We start from the raw sequence: 6,000 nt of genomic DNA, 5'->3' as shown, positions 1-6,000 counted from the left end.
CAATAATTTGTTTTCAGATAGATCAACTGATTGAAACAGAAGTAAAATATTTGTTATGCTTCCTCTCTGTATCAGGTACCTTCAGAATGCAAGCACTTTTCACTGTTTTGTAGATGAGAGAGCCTCATCTTCTGCAGGGTTTGGTGACATCCTCAAGTTCATGATCCACAAACCAGCAGGAGCAGGACTTGAACTCTGATTTTCTTGTTGCATCTGCATCTCCTAAATGTAAAATGGGTGGTGTGTGCTTGTTCCTGCATTCTCATATCCACAGTTTGGGAAGGTTTGATTGATTCATTCTCCTTAAAAAGCTTAAATAGAATGACAAATTTGGCTACGCTTGTTCTTCATCATTTTTCCAAGAACAGAGCCAGAGTCTGCAGATTCTACATTAATCCCAAACCAATATATTTCATAAACCACTTATTTTAAAAAATACTTCCTCCTTGCCTAAACATCTGATTGAGTTGAGCTCCCTCTGTGCAGCATCACAAGCAGCACAGCTTCTGTAGTTGATGCATCCTTTTAGGTTCCTGACTAGATCACAGCAAGTTTGTAAGAAAATTTTCCAATATTGTGAAATATTGAAATCTTCCTTACTATCACCACATTCATTCCCTTTTTAGAAAGAAAAATTATTTTTTGTTCATTTTTATTTATTCATTTGAGAAAGAGAGAAAGAGACAGATAGAGAGAGAATGGGCGGGCCAGGGCTTCCAGCCACTGCAAACGAACTCCAGACTCGTGCGCCCCCTTGTGCATCTGGCTAACATGGGTCCTGGAGAATCAAGCCTCGAACTGGGGTCCTTATACTTCACAGGTAATCGCTTAACCGCTAAGCCATCTCTCCAGCCCTTAGAAAAAAATTTTATGAGAGAGAGGGAGGAGAGATAGGGAAGCTGGGGCCTCAGCCATGTAATCTAACTCCAGACGCTTTTGCCACCTAGTGGGCATGTGCGATCTTGCACTTGCTTCACCTTTGTGCACTTGGCTAACGTAGGATCTGGAGAGTAGAGCAAGGGTCCTTAGGCTTCGCAGGCAAGTGCCTAACCTGCTAAGCCATCTCTCCAGCCCACATTCATTCTCTAATAAACTGATAAGTGTGCACACACAAGAGGAAACAAAGTCCTTGTAAAAAGAACAGGCATTTTTGAATTTTATGACAGCCTTCGTTTTTCATATCTCAGAGAGAATTTCCTCTTTCCCCTTGCACTACGTTAACAAATCAAGGCCCCCAAATCAAAACCCTGAGTTAAAAATAAAGGCTATTGTGCACATTTTTTTTTTTCACCTTGAGGAGGAAAAGAGTTTACCTTCTTGCCACAACAGATGGTTTTAAATGCAGTGATTACAAAATTCTGAAGGTAAAATGGTTTAATTACAAAGTCAATACTGCTTCCAGCCTGGGCTCATTCTTAGTGTAAAAACAACAGACGGAGCAGGGCAAACGCTAGGACAATATTTAACCAGGACTGTGCATAGACTGCTGTAGGGCTTTCCACGGGGTTCAGAGCACATGATTCTGGGTTCCTATATGTTGAATGACCTTAATAAGAAGTATACATGTATGTATATATGTATGTATGTATGTATGTATGTATGTATGTATGTATGAATGATACAATATATTCATTCTACACACAATTCTGGTGAATCTGCAGAAGCCAAATCATGAGACAGGTTTCAATTTCAATAAAAATGAATGACAAGGAAAACTTCACGGTTCACAGAAAGGGAGTTTGTCACAGGAACAAATTTGCAGTTCGTTTTCAAAACAGTGACATTATTTTAATATGTTAACACATCTTATTTCTAAAAATTAATTTGCTTATTTCTTAAAACATAAAGAAAAATTAATATAGTAAAGTGATTCAATTGTAATAGGGATTTTTGTTGACAAATCACACCAGAAAGGAAAAATGCAAGTTTGTTTACTTCATAATATATCATATTTTTCCAAAAGAAAAGATGGTATAATTATACTTATGGATTAAACACTGATTCTAATTCTAACTAAATTTGTAGAATTAAAAATAAAATTAGTGGGGCTGGAGGGATGGCTTAGCAGTTAAGGAGTTTGCCTGCAAAGCCAAATGACCCAGGTTTGATTCCCCAGGACCCCCATTAGCCAGATGCACAAGGGGGTGCATGTGTCTGGAGTTTGTTTGAAGTGGCTGGAGGCCCTGGCACTCTCACTCTCTCCCTCTTTCTCTGTCAAATAAATAAATAATTAAAATTAAAAAAATTTAAAAATAAAAAAATAAAAATAAATAAAATTAGTGTTTGGTAAAATGTTCCTATATTCTTCAATATGCTCTTTCACTAATGATTCTTTCAATTTCCCCAGTCACTAGAAATCTAAACATCTATGACAGTGTAAAAGAAAAGTGCATTCACTTTTCTTAAAGTGTTATGTTCTTGTCTCTTATCTGCTGGAAATCTCATATGGGCAATTACATGACAACTAGAATCACTAGGCTAAGCAGCTATGAGGAGGGGGGCACTGAATCATTAAGTAAGACAAACATGCTTGCTGGTTTTATCTCTGGGTTTTCTGATCTTTAATGAATGTCACCAGGATAACCCAAAACACTCATCAGTAACTTTAAATGGAATTAAACTCAGGAGCTGTTTGCAATTCTAGTCAGTTTAGAGAAAAATGTCTCATTCCAGCAGGAAATGACTAGAATTATTTTCAAGAATATTTAGAGAATTTGATGTTGAGATTAAAATGAAGAGAAACAAATTCTATATTCCAAAAGAAAATAGTTTTAAAAGGTGCACTTGTTAAAACATATGTCTGAATTATAACCATTACATATTATCATCACTTTTAGAGAATTATTAGCATTTACTTGACCAAATTCTTTGTATCGAGACAACATAAAATTTCTTTCACAATTTCATTGTTTGTCATGATTTCTAAAATGTCATAAAGGAAAGGGAAAATTATCTCCTTTTCTAAATCTCACATATAATTTTAAATATTTTGGTATTCTTCAATGATAAACTCTTGAAAACCATTTATTTGAAATGTATCATTCACCACATTCTTTTTAAAAATTTTCTTCGGGCTGGAGACATGGCTTAGCGGTTAAGCGCTTGCCTGTGAAGCCTAAGGACCCCGGTTCGAGGCTCAATTCCCCAGGACCCACGTTAGACAGATGCACAAGGGGGCACACACATCTGGAGTTTGTTTGCAGTGGCTGGAGGACCTGGCACGCCTATTCTCACTCTCTCTCTCTCTCTCTCTCTCTCTCTCTGCCTCTTCCTCTCTCTTTCTGTTGCTCTCAAATAAATAAATAAAAATAAACAAAAAAGTTTATATTATTAAAAATAAAAAAGTTTATATTATTAAAAATTTTCTTCATTTTATTTTTATTTATTTGAGAGCAACAGACAGAGAGAGAAAGAGGCAGATAGATTGAGAGAGAGAGAATGGGCGCGCCAGGGCCTCCAGCCACAGCAAACAAACTCCAGACGTGTGAGCCCCCTTGTGCATCTGGCTAATGTGGGTCCTGGGCTTCACAGGGAAGCGCTTAACCACTAAGACATTACTCCAGCCCTCACCACTTTCTTTTATTTCTCACCCTCTTGCCCCTTTTGTTGGCTTCTATTTTAATGTATTATTGCAATGCACTGAAATATAATAGAGATCAGAATAATTCCACATATCTTAAGTATATAATATAGTAAATTTTTACAACTTGTAAATTAAATACACCTGGTACAACCAACTTCAAAATAAAAAGGAAAATGTTGCCAGCACCTTCAAGCCTTTCTAGCTCCTTATAGTCACTATTAGCTGAGAGGAACCACTGGCTTTTTGATTAATTTTCCTTAAGTATACATTGTCTAAATGGAATTATACAATTTTTGCCCCTAAATATCTAGCTTCTTCAGCTCACAAGGATTTTGAACTAAATCCATGTTTTGTGAGTAATTATGGCCAGTTGAGAAACTTGTTGTTCTGGGTTAGTGTTCTTATAGACATATTTTACTAAGCTAGACTCATACAAAAGAGGTCTGAGGTAAAACTTTATATGCCAAAGCTTCCTCAGTTTTACTGCAGTTTTTCTTTTTTGCTTTTCAATATTATGAGTCAATATTTTATTTGCCTAATTATACAATTTATTTTGGCAGCTCCAATTCCAAATGGATCCAGAAATGCCTATTATTAATTCCTCAATATACATTTTGATTCTTGAATTTGAAGGTGTCTCTCTAGCCTTCTGCTTAGATGATTCTTCTGGACCACCCCATCAATCTTCTGATGAAATACTACAAATATGGACCCCTGACTCATTCTATACCCAGATATGGAGGAGCATTCATCTTGGCACAAAGCCCAATTCAGCTTTAAGCAGCTAGAGAGAAATGATGACTCTTTCCATCATCTCAAAAGACTTCCCCTCATTCTCTCTCTTCCAGAAAAAAAAGTCTATTCTTTTATTTTAACTATTTTTTTTGGACAATTTTCTATAAAAATGCTGGAATTTTAAAGTCTAAGGGCTCTCTTACCAACCTGGCCATGTTAACACTGGGAATGTAGGACTTGCCTTTGGTATGAAAATTTAGCATAACTCTGGGCTAAGAGAAGGGAAGTTTACTTCCCCCAAACCACATCTCTGCACACTATACAAGGCCCTTCCCTCACAGAACAGCTTCTCATTTTTCCCAGAAAACCCACTCACTGACTCTCCCTCCCTTTCTTTCTGAATCTCCTGCTTCTTAAATGTAATCATCCTCTCTTGTCTCTCCCTTCCCTTCTTTTTCTCTTTCTCTCTCTTTCCCCCTCTCTCTTACATACATGCACACATTTCTCTTCTTTTTTTCCCCCCTTCTCCCTATCCCTGTTATTATATAGTCTTAGACCCCCCCCCCCCAACCACCACCATGAAAAAAAGACTGTTTTGGCTGTTGTACATCTCATTTAGTGACTACATCACCATTTCTCTTTATCCTGATGCTGATTGGCTTGTGGGTATAATTCAGTTTTGATCTTGCTAATAGAGTTGCTAAGAACCTTCTGCCTCATCTTTTGGTGAACATATATCCTGATTTCTGTCAGGCACATGGCTAGGAATGTTACAGTTACTTTATAGTGTAGGCAAAATGTTCAACTTTAGTGAATATGGTCAGAGTTGTATCACAAAGTATTTATGTGGTTCCCTCTGTTTTTATGTTCTTGTATTACATAAATTGTGTTTTATGTGCACACAATTTTATTCATTGATTTTAAATATTTTATTTATTTGACACACACACACAGAGAAAGAGAGAAAGAGAGAGAGGCAGAGAAATAGAGAGAGAAAGAATGGGCACACTAGGCCTCTAGCTACTGCAAACGAACTCCAAATGCATGTGGTTTATGGGGATTTGGGGGAATTGAGCCTGAATCCTTAGGCTTCACAGGCAAGTTTCTTAACTGTCACGTCATCCCTTCAGCCCCAATTTTATTTATTTTAATGTTTTGTGGAGAGGAAGTACTAGAAATATGGCTCTGTATCACAATACTTGCCTAGCATGTGCAATGCTCTTGGTGTGATCCTCAATAACACAAAATGTTCACAATCATCATCTTATTACCATGATCTTTTAATAGTTATTTATTTTTTACTATTTTCTACCTTTTCATCTCTCTGAATTATATACTTAAGGTCTGTAAACAGTGACATACAGAAATCAATTGTTATTTCTAAGTAAACATTACCATATAATTAAAATATTTTATTTCTGTATTCGTCAGAGAGAGAGAGAGAGAGAGAATGAGAATGGAGTGCCGGGGCCTCAGATGCATCTACCACTTTGTGCATCTGGCTTTACACAGGTCCTGGAGGATCAAACCCAGGCTGTCAGGCTTTGTAAGTAATAGCCTTTAACCACTGAGCAATCTCCATAGCCTTACCAAACAACTTTTTTTTTTTTTTGAGGTAGGGTCTCACTCTAGCTCAGGCTGACCTGGAACTCACTCTGTAGTCCCAGGCTGGCATAAAACTC

The sequence above is a fragment of the Jaculus jaculus genome, chromosome 9 (assembly GCF_020740685.1).
Source record: "Jaculus jaculus isolate mJacJac1 chromosome 9, mJacJac1.mat.Y.cur, whole genome shotgun sequence".
In the NCBI taxonomy this organism is placed as follows: domain Eukaryota; kingdom Metazoa; phylum Chordata; class Mammalia; order Rodentia; family Dipodidae; genus Jaculus; species Jaculus jaculus.
The sequence above is the reverse complement of the archived record's forward strand: the minus strand, read 5'-3'. Positions refer to the sequence as shown.